Source organism: Vulpes lagopus, chromosome 1 (genome assembly GCF_018345385.1).
Source record: "Vulpes lagopus strain Blue_001 chromosome 1, ASM1834538v1, whole genome shotgun sequence".
Lineage (NCBI taxonomy): Eukaryota > Metazoa > Chordata > Mammalia > Carnivora > Canidae > Vulpes > Vulpes lagopus.
In genome coordinates, this window is record NC_054824.1 from 173,280,945 (window position 1) to 173,299,626 (window position 18,682).

Here is an 18,682-nt window from a genome sequence, read left to right on the forward strand (position 1 = left end):
GTTGTTCTGTTTGTTCCCTCAAGAACAAGGAGGATTAGCATCCTTGAATATTTCTAAAAAGACTATGGAATATGAAAATCAAATTTCTATTATAACTGTGTCCCATGAGTCCTAAGTATACATTATTCCCAGGCTTGGAGCACCACACCCCATATACACAAAAGTCTTATTCTACCTTGGGTAAACAGCTTCATTTCTAGTACTCACTATTGGCCAATACTTTTATCAAACTATTTATTTCAGAAAGCTAGACCGTATTGTCCTTGTGCCTCTAGAACCTCAGCCCATCCAACATTTTATTAAATTGATCTCTCTTTCTGGCTCCCTACTATGAACATAAAAATTGAGCTAAATTTTCTGGCAATTAAAACATAATTTTTTCTATCAGATAATTCATCTCCCTTTCTCTTTCCTTTCTATGATGGCTGAACATCTGAAACACTAGTATAACTTTCAGTGTTTCACTTTGCTTTTACTTCACCACCTCAATATCCTTACCACTACTCACTTTCTCAGTCCCTCATTCAGCCTTCTGGCTGCCAGCACACCACTGAAGTTACTCTCCTAATTACCAAATCCAAAGAACATATTTTAACTTTTTTGGGGGGTGAGGGGGTGTCTTTATATTTACATCACCTATGGCATTTGATATAGTTGACCATTCTCTTAAAAGTCCTTCTTTTGGCTCCACACACCATTTTTTCCTAGATTACCACTTATAGTGTGGCTCATTCTCAGCTTCCTTTCTGGCTCTACTTTCTCCATCTGCCAATTACAAATTAATGCCACCCACTTAGAAATGCCCAGCCCCGGGGATCCCTGGGTGGCACAGCGGTTTAGTGCCTGCCTTTGGCCCAGGGCGCGATCCTGGAGACCCAGGATCGAGTCTCACGTCGGGCTCCCGGTGCATGGAGCCTGCTTCTCCCTCTGCCTATGTCTCTGCCTCTCTCTCTCTCTCTCTCTCTCTCTCTCTCTGTGTGTGTGTGTGTGTGACTATCATAAATAAATAAAAATTAAAAAAAAAGAAAATGTGTTTGTTTAAAAAAAAAAAAAAAGAAATGCCCAGCCCCTTCTCAACACATTTACCTCTCCACATCTTTCTCAGCCTCATCTATGGTTTTAGCTGACAATTTTGAATTTTTATCTCCAACTCAAGAGTCAAATTTCCAATGACCTAGTTGACATCTTCCACCTCCTGGACTTCTGACATCTCAAACTCAAGAGAGTCTGCATTTTGCTTTCTTTTTCTTAGTATATCCATTTAGTTCATTTAATAAGTATTTATTATGCTCTATTATGTACCAAGATTGTTCTAGGCACAACAGTGAATTAAAGGGCAAAAAAATCTGCACCTGTGGAGCGTTCAGTTTAGTTACGAAGATTATATTCTAATGAGGAATTTCCATTACAGTCTTGTTGAGACATTCTATATAAGTACATACTCTATTGCTTTATTCTTTTTTTCACAACTATACAACAGTGTGCCCACACAACAATTTCCTTCACCACATCCATAATAATGGACATTTACATTATTTCCAATGTTTTGATATTAAGAGATGTTGCAGTAAATCCCCTTGGATGTCTGACATCATCCGTCTACGTATCTATAGAATGAACTAGAAGCAGAATTTTTAGGTCTGGGATTATGTACATCAATAATATTCATATGCATTCAAAAGTGTTTTCTGTAGAGTTTGCATCAGTTTTAACTGCCACCAGTAATTTATAAAAACATCTTTTTTTCCACACCTTTGATTAATAGATATCAAATATTTCCCATATGATCTCCCAAATGTTTTCCCCTTCTCTTCCTGCATGTGAAATTGAACTTCATTTTATGTTTGGAAATCATTTATATTTACTTTATACTTTCTTTCCTGTGTATGTGTTTGGCCGTTTTCTACTTGGTTGTTAGGCATATTCATGTTGGTTTTGTAGGCTTTCTATACACATATCTGTATATGCATATACAATCTCTTTGTCCATGAGATAACATATATCTATATACTAGCAATGAAAAGTAGAAACAGAAATTTTTAAAAGTATCATTTATAAGAACTCCAAAAAAATGAAATATGCAAATATAAATCTAACAAAAAATATGCAGAGTCTATATGAGGAAAACTATAAAACTGAGGATAAATATGAAGTGGAACTAAACAAATGGATTAGATGGCTCAAATATTAGTAAGATGTCAACTATCCCCAAATTTAGATTTAACACTTATCCCAATCAAAATCCCAGCAGGATTTTTATAGATATTATCCCCCTGATTTTAAATTTTATATAGAAAAACAAAGGATGTAGAAAAATAACCTCAAGGAAGAACATTTTTTAAAGAAACTCACACCACATGATTTCATGACCTACTATGAAATTATACTAATCAAGACAGTATGGTATTAGTGAAAGTATACTTACATAAACTAACGGGAACAAATAGAGAGTCCAGAAATTAACTTACAAAACTGTAGGGAACTGACTGTTAATACAAGTACAAATGCAATTCTATGGATAAAAGATAGTCTTTTCCATGAATGGTGCTGAAATAATTGGACATTCACATGCAAAATATACATGCTTCCACACATGTCTCTTACTTTGTAAAAAATATTAAAGTGAGTCATGGGCCTAAATGTATAACATAAAATTACAGTCTTCTGAAAAAAGCAAACACAAAAGAAAATGTTCATGAGTTGGGTTAGAAAAAAGCATCATTAGATACAACACTAAAAACTTGATACATAAGAGGAAAAAAAATGGATCAGTTGTACTTCGTCGTAACTCAAACCTTTTGCTCTAGAATACATGGTTAAGACAATGAAAAGCAGAGTATGGAAAATATCTTCAAATCATGAATCTACCAAAGGATTCATACCCATAATTTTAAAAACTCTCAAAACCAACAATAAGAAAACAAACGTCCAGTTAAAACTGGACAAAAGATTTGAACACGTCTCACCATACAGGATACTCAGATCACAAACAAGCACATGAAAAGATGTTCAACGCCTCAAGCCATAATGAGATGCCATCGCCCACTTATTAGAATGGTCAAAAGATGAAAGCAGATGAACAAATAAATGGACAGCACCAAGTGCCGACAGGGAGACAGAGTAATCTCATACGTTGCTGGTAGGAGTGCAAAATGGTAAAGTCACTCTGAAGATTCACATTTACCATATGATCTGCAATCCCACACTTAGGTATTCACTCACCCTCGAGAAATGAAAACATATTCACACAAAAACTTATGTTTAAAGCAAATTGTACGTAGAGAAACATTGTTCAGAATCACCCAAAACTGGAAATGGCCTGAGTGTTCTTCACTGATTGAATCAATCAGCAAACTCTGGTACAATAAAATATTGCTCAGCAATATAGGAAAAGCAAAGTCCTGCTAGGCATGACAACAGGGATGAATCATAAATGCATTCTGCTAAGTGAAAGAAACCAGACTCAAAAGGTTGCAAGCTGTTTGGTTTTACTTATATGACATTCTAGAAGAGGCCGAACTATGAAAACAAAAAACAGATACGTAGTCCCAGGACCTAGACATGGCAGGAGAGAATGTTTCAGGGGTGAAAGAACTGTTCTTTATCTTGATTATGGTGCTGGTGGTTAAAAGACTATACATTTGTCAAAACTCACAGAACTACGCACACAAAAAATAGTGACTTTTTACTTTATGTGGGTTTTTAAATGACTTAAAGAGTATATACAAAACAAAAATCTGTTTTCAGTGAGCAGATGATCTCACCCTGAAGGAGTAAGAATCCTACACCTTTCTCAAAATAAAACAAAGCTTAAGAACATGAAGGAAAAGAAGCAAGAACTTTTTCAGGACTGCACTACTCAGAACTCTAAGTTACCAAGGTGTGAAAAGAAATTGGTGGCTTTTGCACACGATCGTTCTACTCATCTTGGCCTCTCACCTCAGGTTTCAAAAGGAGGAAAACAGCATGAGAGAAACAAAACACTTTGGCATCATACTATGTAATGACCTGTAATCACACTTCTGTTAGCTCTGCTGGACTTACTCGAGCTCAGAGGCCATTTCTCTCGCAGGGGGAAGGAGCAGTCAGGATAATACTGGCCGAGCAATGCTCATGCAGAACAAGGGCTTCTCGAAGCTTCATTCTATTCAGTTCGAATGCATCAAAGCCCTCTATTCCACTATTTCTTCTTTAAGTCTACATTTTCATGAAATAACCGCCAACCAAAACTATTGCACAGCACAACGTGGCAATGTTAACCTTTCCAATGAAAAGAAAAGGAGGAACTGGGCTAAAAGAATCTCGCACAGACAGAGCTACTAATATGAAAAAAAGCAACATGTTGCATTTCAAAATCACCTAGTGGTTAACTGTGTGAGATAGCTGGACTCTGCTGCTATATAGTTTTCAGTTTTTCTCTTGCACCTATAAATTTTGGCTCATGCTGGCTAAAATCTTCAGTCATACCAAAGAAGACTTCTGATTACTAGACTCAAGTCAACTGATATAACTATGCCCTAAGTCTCAGAATCTATGCCTATAAGATGTAGCTTACCAGCCTTGGAGGAGCTATGGAGCAGAGTTTTACCTGACATTGTCACCTCATTAACCGGTATATACATTTTTTATTTAAATAACATATTTAATAGATATGTTTATTAAATAAAAAATATTTAACTTATAATATCTGTAATATAAATCAAGTAATATAAAATGTATAAAATCCAACTGTCCCAATCCGTATCATTTCAGCCAAGGAAGGTTGCCAAGATCACAACTGTGGCCTTGCCTCCTTTGTAAAATAAAAAATTTACATGAGTAAATATGAATACTTCTGCTTTCTTGAAGTGCCTGGGATATACTGGTAGCGGAGAGGACAGAACTGCAGACGCTCCGGTTTTTCTGCACACCTGACTGAGGTTGAACCTAGTTGCACTAGGTCTGCTCAGTGTGCGTACCTGGTTGATTGGGTCTCTGCGGAAGGCGCAATGCAAGGTAAGTGATAATTACTGCCTAAGCTTAAGGCTCCCATTAAAGCATCAAAGAAGCAGATGAATCATATATTTCTGGATAAAAATCAGAGATTGCCATAAAACCATTAGACAAATTATACTAGATGCAAAGTCTCATTTCTCCGTATTGAACCTTCTCCTTAGACTATTCCACTTCATTCTGCTTTATTATTCATATTATACATCAAATGAAGTAAGTGTAGCATCCCTCTCTACTTTAAAGGTGAGAACAAATGAAATAATATATGTGGAAATGTTTTGAAAAGAAAATGACAGGACATAGACGCAGGATAGTATTTTCTTTAATAGCCATTACTGATGCTCTCCCAAATACATATCAACTTTCCACATAGTGAATCTGACAGCTAGATTATTTCCTATCTATGATGTGGAAACATTGCTTAAGCCCTTTTTAAAAAAAAAGATTTATTTATTCATGAGAGACACAAACACAGAGAAAGAGAGAGAGAGAGAGGCAGAGACACAGGTTGAGGGAGAAGCAGGCTCCATGCAGGGAGCCTGATGTGGGACTCGATCCTAGGACCATGAGATCAAGCCCTGGGCTGAAGGCAGGCGCTAAACCACTGAGTCACCCAGGGATCCCCCATGCTTAAGCCCTTTTAAGCAGTAGTATAAGAATGATGGTTCTGCCAAGTGCTTTGCACTTGTGACAAATGAACACAATAAGCCAAATCATCAAAATCCACTGTCCATATAAAACTTTGATTTTTGTATGCACTGTAGAAAGATGTCATAGAAAATATTTTGAAGATGAACATTGCCAGTCCTTAAACTCTCAAAAAACCATTTCTGCTGAGAATAATTTTGCTGATTACAGTGGGTTCCCTAAGAATGATTAGACACAGGATGGAAGGGAAAATTAGTGATAGCCAATCCAGTGTATCCACTGTCTTAGTCATTGAGGACTCTAGATAGTCATCCAAATTGATTTTACCGCCTAAAACATCTAAATCATCTAAAAAAAAAAACTTCATTATATTCAATTTGTACATTCTGATTGCCTTATTCTTTCAATGAACTTGTAGTGGCTTTGCTTAACAATTTTCTTATATTAGTAGCCCCCTAAGTGAAGAATAGATATTTCTATTGGGTCATATCTTTGAGTGGCATCTAGCACAACCAAGGGATTTAGATGGTTTTAAACAACTAGAATGGCTAGAACCACCAAATCAGAAAGGCCCCTAAAGCTCATGCAGTTTAGCCATCCTATTGTATTCTTACTATAGGCCAAGCCATGGCACAAATTGTCTCATTTAATCTTTAGAGTAGTAATTTTAAGGAGGAAGAATTTAACTTTAACTTAAAATTATATATGAAGAATCAGAAACTTAGAGTTTAAGTATTTTCTCAAGGTCACATAGTTTATAAATACAGGGTCTGGAATTCTAAGAAACATTTGTCTTACTCCAAATAACTTGCTCTGCCCTCTATTTTGAATCCCCTTGTCTATATCATATCACCAGGGGCAGGGAGCTCGTTCCTCTTGGTACCGCAAACTTTGAACAGTTCTGGCTACAGATCTTTCTGATGTCCAACAACTAACTAGAAAAAAATTATAACACGTCATAAAAATTCAAGTTATCGTTTGTCATCAGTAACTACATCCTGATCCTTCTGGAGGGTGGAGGGGTTCTAAGCTGACATTTTCCCTTTGAAGATAATCCTCAAAATCCTAATCATTCTACCATACATTACTGACTTGGCTTTCTTTAAATAATCCAATGCTTTAGGACTTCTCTAATGTCACATCATTTCTTGATTGAGGTCCCAGAATTCTACATAATAAATCCAGATGATTTTACCCTGAAAAAAGTGTTTATGCAGATGATATCAACAAATCTTCTAATTCTTAAGAGAACTTCCAAATGATTCCTGTAAAATATCTTATTCTAATTAGAATTATATCCTGACAGATCTGCCTGTATAAATTATATGTAAAATATACCTCTAAGTAGGAGACAGAACTGAACTATTAATGGGATAATTTAAGCTCATCCAAATGTTATATATGATTACCCCAAAGTATTTTACCTTGATGATAATTGTTGCTTAGTTACAGTTCCTGTCAGCTCCTACCCAAACGATCCAACCACCACTTCTGCTAAGATGTGATAAAATCACCTGTATAGCATTCCTGCTACTTGTTATAGCAGAGGGACACGTGTTCAGTTTAACAAGTATCTATGGCAAGTGATCTAGAACAAAATTAGAGACCTAGAACAGTGTTATCTGGCATCCTAGGAGATAGAAATGGCAGCTCTAATAAATCTTCCTTACCTCTCTAGCTCTTTTCCACTCAGTGCCTTTCTCTGTGTTTTCTGCTTCTCTTCTGTCACTCAGGAACTTGGTTTGACTCCAAGAGTCTCTTCATCCACTTGCCTTTCAGCTTATTTTCATGCTCTTTACACCTAAAAACTGATCTTCCCCATTCGAGGGTTTGGCCAATGTCTTGGCTTACCCAACAGTCTTCAGCAGAGGGGCCTCCAAAATAGCTAATTGCAATTTCCAATGCTACAAATTAACACCTGGAAATTACACCCTAATTGGAAATCAGCTGATATTTTACATACTGAAGTAAGTGCTCCAAAAACTTTATATCCCTTCAAATAAACAATGAGTAGAACAAATCCATGTATTTAAAAAGAAAAATAGCCAGGAATAGAAATTGGTTAGAAATCTGATTTTTAAAGAAATTCCTTATTGAAAACAGTAATGCAATGTAACCTCATTATTGTGCAGTTCCTATTAAACAGAATTCAATCACATTCATGGATAAGTTAATAAAATAGAATCTTGATATGAAATGATTACTGTACAATCAAGCCATTTGTCCTATTACCCAACACCAGCATATATATTCCACATTAAAAAACTATCTATTAAGTATGTACTTTGCCAGGCTCAGCTAAAGATGGCTCAGCTATATTTAATATATACATAGGGTTATGCTGTTGATGAACTTGATCCACATTTTCAAGATCACAACCCTATTCCTATGAAGTAAGAAATCTTACATAGAGACATCTAAACAATTTTTCAAACAAAGCAACTAATCAAATAAATAAGGAAATGTAAAAGATAAAGAAGTGTCTGAGTTCCCAAGTTTTAGTGTAAACTGTCATAACTTTTCTTCCCCATTTCCAAGATTCTGAGCCATCTCTTCCCTAGTTGATAAATAAGATTCACTGAGGAAACAACTAAAATTCTAAGTAAATTGCAAATAATATGTATCAATCTATATATGGAAAAACTGATTACAAGATTAACCATAACATGAAACCAAAGCAAAGATAGTTTAAATGACCAGAGTCCAAACGTAATGGAATGTGTAGATACTTCTGTTCATCAACTTTGCATTGCCAGAATTAATACATCACACAATAAAAGCCTGCTATAACATGTCTATTATATAAAACATGCCCACATGAACGTGCAATTTATTTCAGTGTTGCAAGGTCATGGAAAAAATTCCAGTAACTAACCCTCTGTTGGAACCACCCAATGAGTTTAATTATAGACTTGTCTATGAAGACTCCCTACATCAAATACTTGCTTGGAAAATCTACTCTACATACTCCAGAAATTTTGAAAACAAATGAGATACTTGATTATTGCTAAGATACTTACAGTAGAAGTTCCTTTTTGCTTGTGGGTTCATCATTTGGGGATGTTTTCATCAGGAGTCATCATGCTTTTGATCTTTAGTGCCGTTCTTCCACCAAGGTTTCTTGTCCGTAATTTCCAAAACAGAGTCACTTGTACTAACAAGCCATCGTCCCATACTGTTTCCTTTCTTGTGTGAATGTTACCCTGTAGATCAATTTCCTGTCCAAAAACACTCAAAAATGAACAAACGCTGCTGTACGCAAGTGAAATGTGCTACTCAGATACTCTGTTTTAGCAGTTTGGTTCAGAAATTCCCTGATTGAAATGAGGAACTATATCCCAGTTGTTCCAGGGAGCTTAAAAGACAGACGTTTCTTCCTCATGAAGGAGCATATTAAAATTGCCAGCGTCATTCATTCTCACTAGTTTGTGGCTTGAGTACTATTGCACATGAAGCATCCATGTACTGTGTGCCTCCTGAAGACCCTCCCAATTGCCACGGTAACAATATCCCAACTAAATTTTAAAATCAGGCTTAGTATGCTTTGAAGTACATAATGTTTTCCATTCCTGAAAGGACAAAGAGATCTACATTGTCAAAGTTTATTTTTAAGCTCATGTGCTTGCTAAGTGCAGTGGCAAACAGGCTTTCCGTGCCTGTAGGACCATTGCTGGAACCTATTAATGCGAACAGATGAATCGTTGGCTTGCTTCCACATAAGCTTTTCTTTCTTTCTTTCTTTTTAACCTTATCTAAATAGCATTGATTATAATTTTTTTAAATCGAGAATGCTATCAGTTTTCTGAGCTTGCTTGTTTTAATTTTGTCGGTACAGAAGCCATGGAAGAAAGGCAAATAAGAGGAAGGTTTCAAATAGCTTTTTCTGAGATAAGAAAGTTAGTAATTGGAGGTAGATTCCGTTTCTAGAAGAAGTCTGAGGGACATTTGGAGACAGTAAAAATGACATTTTTTTTTTAAATAAAGGAACCAAAGATAAAGAATGAAAGCGGTAAATAATGAAAAGGTGATAGAAAGAAGAGAGGATGTAAGGAGGAGGAGAGAGAGAAAGAGAGAGAGTGATGCCTTGACTATTAGCAACAATTCTTCATGTATTTTCTTATTGTTGGGAAAGCAAATTGCTCTGGTTTGTATAACCCCCTACCAGTCTGCTCAACCCACCAAAATTAGCCCACATGTCATCTAATACCAGACTAAGACTTGTGGAAACACATTATTGCTCTATTAAAGCCATAACAAAATACAGCTGAGCAGTGAACATTAGGTGGTAGGGTGACCCTGAGGTAATACAATCCGTATTATGGAATTTCTAGCCCAAATTTTAACCATCTGGTTTTGATATGATAACAAATGTGATAATGTACATTAAATACCAGTATTCAAGTAACATAATCCTTCCCTCTGACTAAAACAATGAATGCTTTTCAAATCGTTTGAGAGGGAGAGAGTAGAGACACAGACACTTATCCTTGTGCACAGGCCAACAACGACCCTCCCGTGCACAAGCACACATGTGCATGCGTGCAATAAGCATAAGCTGTCAGTTGGCTTTCCAGAAATAAGAGTGAGTTTTTGCCCCTCCTATCCTCTTTTCAGGAACCCCTTTGCACAACTGCTCTAAATTGCAGGAGACTTGGCTGAGATCGAGAGGAAGGGAAGGGAAATGCGAAAAATAATAATGCTAATTGAACCAGACAGAGATGTGAAACTTGACCTTTGCTTCATCAGTACCATGTACTGATGCCATCATCAGATCAAGTACCCAGCCAGCCACTGGCAACTTGAACATCAGATTATCCTTATCCTGTTTTAACTTCATGAGAAAGTGTTTCTGTATTTCAAATCCAGATTTTACCATATTATTAGATGCCCAATAATTCAGTGTTTTAAATGTTGCTAGAGTCCAGAAGTTAGGATCCCTTTAAATGAGCTCCTTAGAATTAGACCAGTTGGTGGAAAAGTACTAATGCATGAGTGTTTGCTGACCTTTTATGTTTGCATGTGAGAGATTGACAGAGTGACTTGGAGAATGGAGAAGGTGTGTGGAAGCTGCAGGCCTAAAAATTAAGTTGGGAATAATGAGTGGTTGATTAGCATGGCGTTAGGAGATAAGGAAAAGGCTAATGTTGATGGAGGGCTCTTGTATTTTGGAAAGGAGAGCTTGTATAGAGGTGTATTGTGCAATCCAGCTCCATTTATCAAACATCTACCATGCCCCCAGGCACTGTGCTAAGAACACAATTTTGCATGTTAAATGCATTAATATGAATTTGTACAAAGGAGAGAGATAGCAAAGATGAGGGAGATGTTAATTAAGTTTGGCAAGATAAAGGTTGATGTCTGAGCTGCATGTGGGAGATGATTGGAATTTGCTAGGCAGACAACAGGTGGTAGGGCATTCCAGACAAGTGGAATCAGCATCTGCAATGGTAAAATGGCAAAATTATTCTCAAAAACACAAATGATGTGCATTGGTGGATCTTAAAATTCCAGTGAAATTTCAGAATGGGCAAGATAACTTGGTCCAGGTTTGTCCCCGGTGCTTGACCACGTGAGCTAAGGGGAGAAACTAAGTCTGGTGCACCGTGGTATCACCTACATTCCTGGCACATCATGAATTGACTGATAAATGGACTGCATTGCCACTCCACCCCTCAGCAAATTAGGGATGGTATGAGTACATCTTGCTCCAGGAGTATCCTGTGTTCTGTGTCTCCTCCCAGTAAGAAGAAGTCTCATTCAGAGGATGTCTGAACATGAGGAATATTGAAAATTTATTCACTCCCTTGTTTCCTCCTGATGTTCAAAGCCCCATGAGTCAGGTGAATGGTATTTGACGGAACTGGCAGAAAACAAAAACCCCAAGTGCTCTTCCTTGGTTTGAGCCAAACCCGAACCTTTTCAAAGGCGTGAAAACATGCAGCCACATTGGTTTGGTTTTCCTTTCCTGGGCCGCTCTTTTTCCTGGTGCTGGCCAGCACCACACAGAAGTCTTGCGACATGAGCCATTTCCACGGAATTTAAAATTCTGCCAAAAACAAGAGGGATTGGAAATTTCGTGAGAATGGTTATTCTTAGGAGCTTTCCATCCCAGATTCCTAACTCGTGTGGCTCAGATAAGCATCTAAAATGCAGTGCCAAACCTTCTGAGGTCCCCAATGCACTTATTTCTACTCACATTTCTGCACAGAGACCTCAAAGTTACAGTGAATGCAATGGTTTGTTGGGAAATTTCTTCTGTATGTCAGCCCAAGGTCCCCTACCTATGTGGGAATGGGTTTGGAACGCCACTTACAACACAAACATTGGGTTTGAATGTCTCCAGAACATGATCGATTTTTGAGATGAGACATGTTTACATTCTTCCAAATCAAACAACCTACCCCAAAGCAACCCTTCAACTATTTTCTGGTTGTTTTTTTGTTTTGTTTTGTTTTGTTTCCGAGCCATTTCATAATATAATAAGAATATTTTTTCTTAGCATACTGTTAAGTGTGTAACTACTCAAGCTCTTCCCATAGGCTCATTTTTCATGAGAAGACTATATCATAAATTCAACCAAAATCTCACTGTGACACTATATCTATTAGGCATTGCTATGTAACACCCCTACTCCAAAATTCGGTAGTTTAAGCTACCGAATTATTATTGTTAATTTTCGTACAGGCCAGTATGACAATTCTGGTCTCATCTGAGCTCATGTATGCATCAGCTGCAAGTCAGGTAAATGATTCTGTGATCTTGGCTGGGATCTTTAATGTGTTTGAAGGTCAGCTGACCGTAGGCTGATATGGGATAGCCTCAGCTGGGACTACTGAGCTCTTCTCGTGTTCTCATTTGTATGTATCTTTCATGTCCCTCTAAGAGACTAGCCTTGGTCTGTTCTCTGGCCAGCTTGAGTATGTTTTCAAGGCAATTAGAGATCAAGAGGAAGTAGAAATGTGCAAGTACATTTTAGAGCCTGTTTGGGTCAACTTGCTAGGGTCACATTGGCCAAAGCAACATAGAAGGCAAGCCTGGAGATCTACTGCCACAGAGTGTGGATATAGGGAAGCATAGAAAATTGGGGCCATTCATGCAACCTATCTAATGCAAGCACACTGAAAGTAAAAAGTCAGCCATACTCAATCCCTTGGATGTATATCAGGGAGCCTCAACCATAAGAGTTGTAGAGTATGCTTTCAGTACCAAGGAAGAAGAGGGAAACCAAATCCCAATTGGACTAACTGAAGAGTGTCCCAAGAAAGAAAAGGCAACACATGACACCTGTGCCAAAGGCAGAATTGGAGATATGGCCAGAGACAGCAATGAAGAGCACAAAAAAGCCAAATAAAGTCACCAAGCATGATGAAACCAAAGTTAGCAAACACTAATAACAAGTTAAAGATGAATACTTGGGTGACATCTCTCCAGAGTAATTTTCTTGAAGATAGTTGTTTGAGTAGGAGAGCAGTTTCAAATGCACCTGCCCACAGAAGACAAGAATGATTGTCATGGACATGAATGGGAGTGAGAAAATGAGAGAGCACCAGTATCAAGGGTATGCTTGCATCCAGGTGAGGACCCTTCTAGTCAATACACACTTCCAGCCAACACTTTCAGCCTCAAAAGACTGAACACCTAGTATGGCCATATATTAAAATGTTATGCAATATTTCCTGATTTAAAAAAATCTGCAGTCGTGATTTACCCCCACACGCCACTAGTCTGTAATTCCAGATGTGGAGGTGTCACTCCCCTGAGGCAATCTCTATCTTAAACAGATTCTCCATATTCATTTATTCAGGGCCTACACTAATAAATGAGAACAAATGATTTGCAATTAGAATATAAATAGCTAATGCAGAAATGCTTGAATCATTCTAGAGCACCAAACACAGTTAAAGGGCTCCCAAAGATATTTTTATCTCCTGCAAGCTTTTGTGCTTCAAGAGTTTGCATTCTTCCATTCTCTATATGGGAATCTAATAGATACTTCCAGAATCTCACCCCTAAGTTAATTGCCCCTTATGTTTAGGACCAACTTACCTGTGAAACTTTATTACATAATAATTTTCTGTTATAAGTATACTTTATTTTGAGCCCTCACATTGTTGACTTCTAGAATGCACTTTTTCATATACAGATCTCTTCCTATAGCATCTAGAAAATATACTTACAATTAAGCACTTATAATTCTCAGTCTTGTTCATTTGAAAGATTATTACTGCAGTTTTCTGGATTTCAAGTTTATTGATTTAGCTTCTCCACTTGCATTGCTGGCTTCTTACTTTTTTTTTTTTTTTTTTTCTTACTTCTATAGGCAGCCTGCAGGGAAGATATTTGAAACCCAAAGTCCTAACCACTTCTTTTGCTCTGGGAAGACATCTCTTCCTAGCCATATGATTTTTCACATCTTTTGGAGAACTGTCTCGTCTATTTCCAGATAAACATGATTTCGTTGCAAGTGAAATCCCAAGGGCAAAAGAGAGGAGTGCAAGTAGAGGTGGCTTTCTTTAGCTTCCTGAGCCAAGTCTCCTAATACATCTTCATTACTCTGTTTTCAGACTTTTACTTGGGTCTCAGCAAACACACACACCCACTCCAAAGCTCAGCATATTTTTAAATTCTATTCCGTAGAAGCTTATACTACCTCTCCTTCCTCCTTCAGTGCAGAAATCTGAGAATGCATTATACTGTATATTATGTTGATACTATCGTTGTGTCTCAATACATTTATTCCTGTTGCATCATACACATCGTATGCTCCTGTCTATATTCTCTTGGCGCTACCTGTTTCCCAGGCCCTCAGCAGCTTCCTCCATCTCAGCTGCCGAGAGATCTTGGAGTCTGGAGCCAAACAAGCAACATGTCTGGAGTCTTGGTTCCTCCCACTATTTCCAGACTTAGAAACCAGAAGCACATATCACATGGAGTTGGATCTGGCTTCCCCGAAGCTGCCAAAGGGACCAGGTGATAGAACTTCTTAAGTATTGATGAGTCAACTCCTATGAAGCAAACTGTGACCAATTGGAAGCAGAAGATGAAGGAGAGCTGTCAGATAAATATCTCACTTCTTCCCCCAGATGGGCTTTTAGATGCAGGACTTTGCCATGCTGTCTGTCCAAACAATGCCACACATGGTCAAGCAGGTGCACAGCTGATGGAATGGCTGTCTCTTTGTGGCTCTTTGTGAAGCAGCGGTCAGAATGCTAACACAGCATCTTGCATTTGCTTCCCACTATTCTCTGCCACACTTCTTTTTTTCTCACTCTAATTACTCTGGGATTATCTTTCCAATAAAGGAATAGCACTTAAACTTTGTGTCAAGCTTAATTTTCAAGGGAATCCAGGGTAAGACATCTGTGTATGTGTATGTATATATGTGTGTGTATATGCTTATATATAGTCCCATAGAGATATATATGGTTTATCACATGTATAATCATTTATTTCCCTTTACTACTCTGTATAAAATGCCATGCCACATAAAATCCTTAAGTACTGTACAGTGACATTACTGCCACTGAGCTGAGCTTTGGAGTGGGTGTGTGTGTTTGCTGAGACCCAAGTAGAAGTCAACATAAGGTATTAATATAAAGAATTTATGAATCCCACAGGTTTTCTTATGGTTTTGTTCCGATTTTTTTCTAATGGATAAAAGCTTTACATAGAGTAATAAATACAAACTTTGTAACACACCAGCATAAACTTTGGGAAATGATCAGTTACACTGATCTTTAGGAAAGTAGGGTTTGAGACTCTCAAAAATTATATATGAGTGAGATGAGCACCTTGAAGACTTTCAACTTAAAATATTTTTTCTCTGAAATGTTGTGAGTTCTGAAACCAATGCTCTGCTTTAGTTGCTCAACATATTAGTTGAGAAACATATTTAGTTGCAGAAACATATTTTAAAATAAATGTCCTCTTGGTGGCTCTTTACATGTGTGCTGTTTTATGACATATTGGGTGGATGATAAGGTAAACTCACAATGCCATTTGTAGTATATTTTCACAACATAGCAAAACAATACAACCTTTTAAAATGAGTTTACTTTCATCTTTCTTCTCACTCAATTCTAAATAAAAGCATGAAACATAGGAAATAGTGCAAGAAGCAGGGGAAACTGAGTGGGGAAAAATTAGAGAGGAAGACAAACCTTTTCAGAGAGACTCTTAACTCTGGGAAACAAATAAAGGGTTGCAGAAGGGGAGGTGCATGGGGTGATAGAGTAACAAGGTGACGGGCATTGAGGAAGGCACATGATGAGATGAGCACTGGGTGTTATACTATATGTTGGCAAATTGAATATAAATTTAAAAAAATTTTAAGCATGCAAATGCTGTATAAAAACAATTCCCCCAGAGGCACCCCCCTCACTGCTTGTATGTACAAAGAAGTGTTTGATGAGAGCAGGCTTCCATCAGTGGCTGTAGAAAGAAATGTGCACTTAGAAGATGCTGTTGTCATGAGATCAGCCCACGTGGAGGTGAGGCAAGAGAATATGCACACAGCTATGAGAGACACCAGGTACCATTTTAGTAGTTAAAAAGCAGGGCCAATTTTCTCTTCAGCATTCTTCTATTTAATATGGCATGTAATTGAAATTGTAGTGTACCTCCAATGCCTGCTGGGCCCACTTTCCCCACAGAAATCTTATTGAAGTTAACCTTCAATCCCATGCCATACCTTTGTGAGCCCAAAGACTCCCAGCCTTGCCTTCTGTGGATATTCCTGGCAGTTGACATCCTTAAGTATTTCTGTTTCTTGGCCTGCTGCCGAGAATTATAGAGTCCAACCTCTACATCAGTTTCCACTGAAGCACTATGTGAGTTGAGTAGATTTAAAGCTTAAGGGATCAGGAGAGGGACACAGGTCACACTGCCTCACAATCCTCCATCTTGCCCACTAGATTCCACATGCTCACTCTCATTCCACGTCTTGAAGCCAGCTCACACATGCAGCCCATTTTCTCTCTCACACAAAAGAGATCCATCCGTTCTTCATTCTTAGAAGTTTCCTTTTTCCTAACAAAATTGGTTTTGTACCTGTAAAGAGTTTTCAAAAAGCTACTAAATTTTTATCATTAAATAAGAATATGAAATTTTCTCTGTGACTCAATAAAACTATTTTTGAAAAAAAAATGTGGTCATAAATCTTTTATTTTTCCTGAACTATCCCTTGCACAAAATATAATCCCCATGGTAGACTAGCTCAATTCTTCCTTTTAAATGCTTACCTAGTTCAAAGCATTTTTCCCTTAGCATTTTCCCTTTCCCCTCACTATACTTATATTTATATTTTCCCTTTATTTTCATGATTTTTGATTAATTTATGCCTCTTCCCACTAGGATGTAAACTCTAAGAACATGGCAACCAAATCTATCTTTCTTGGTACTGAATCATTAGTACCTTCTAATTAGCCTGGCACAAATGTAGACAATAAAAGCATTTGTTCAATGAATGAATGAATAAAATTATGTCTGCAAACTTATTAATTTCATCTTGCATATGCAGAAAAAAAAATTATAGAGAAAAACAAAACCAAAGGTCTAGAAAAGTGAAATATCTTGCCCAAGTTCATACACCTGATAGCAGAGTGTTTTAATAAGTTTGCCATGTTTGTCCCTCAGCCTTCTTGGGATTTTAGGCTGTAAATTCATTGTCATATTACCTAATGGAAGCACTCTTATAAAGCTAGCATCTTCCCTCAAACCCATATGCTTGACTAAAGAAATATCAAAGAAGTCTGGTCATAGGATTCCCTGATTCTTTTTTTTTTTTTTTTTGGTAGTTTTATGAACAAATACGATGTGCATGTAAGTTGTGTATTTATTTTCTTTGCTGCACAGCCTGGCACTGGAATTGGTGACTCTGATGGCCAGCTGGGCTTCTCTTTCCACAACAGTTTTGCAGTTCTTGGAGGAGACATAGTGAGCAATCTCTGCATGGTGAGATTTGTTGCACATCAGCAGCACTTCAAGCTCCTTGATGTTGTGGATGAGGAACTTCTGAAAGCCACTGGGGACCATGTGCTTTGTTTTCTGGTTGTTCCCATAACCAATGTTAGGCATCAAGATCTGGCCCTTGAATCTCCTTCTGTTGGTCATGCTTAATTATGATGTATCAGTCTAACTGGTGCCAGATGAACTTCTTGGTCCTCTTTTTAATGACCTTGGGCTTCACCAGAGGTCTGAGGGTAGCCATGATGCCAAGTAGGAGATGCTGCTGCTATCTCTGCCAGCAGTGCTGAGGAAGGAGGATTACTTGACTCCTATTTTCCTGTTGAGAGATATCAAATTAGTTTATATAATACACTGAAACATGATATTTTGTGGCTATCCCTTCTTCCACCCCCACTCTTGGAAATCAGTACTTTAAAATGCCTCTGTTATTTCCACTGGAGCTTTTAGTGATTTAGAATCATTCCTCAGATACACCAAAATGCACCAAGAGCTGAGTTTCCACTTCTCAAGAACACATAGAACAAAATGGTGCAGGTGGACAAGCACTCATGAAGTCTTGTAAAAACAACTACATAGGGCTGCTAGTCCCCTCTGGGACTCCAAAGAGCCCCAGAAATTCAGGTAAAAGTAGAAGGAGAGTATAAAACATCTTACCTTATTTCAACACATCTTAAAAGAAGTTGGATTGAAATATAAATTTCTCCTTGGAGCCCAAGGATAGATACCTTTATTTTCTTATTGTTTTCTTGTCAAAACGTACTGGTGGAGCTGCCAGGGTGGATAGATTAGGAGCTCAAGAGAGAAAGCTTGTGGCTCCAGGGTCCCTGTGGAGTCTGCTTCTGCAAGCAAGGTTTGAGAAGAAGAGAAGGAAATCAGAAGTTGTCGTCTGAGAAGTTGTGATTCAAATCTATGTCACTCCCCAAGTATTACACAATTTGTTTTAAGATAGAGACTGCAAATATGAAAGCCTCTCCCATTTTTTCACCCTTGACATATTTCCCAAAGACTTTTATATATGTCATTGCCAACATTCACCACATGCAATAAAACTTCATTATTTTGCACAAAATAAAGG

The 18,682-nt window shown here is 37.7% G+C and overlaps 1 pseudogene; it reads right to left on the reverse strand.

The window, feature by feature from the left end:
* Nucleotides 1-9,174: 9,174 nt before the first annotated feature.
* On the reverse strand, nt 9,175-17,848 carry LOC121487858 (annotated as a pseudogene).
* Between the last annotated feature and the right edge of the window lie 834 nt (nt 17,849-18,682).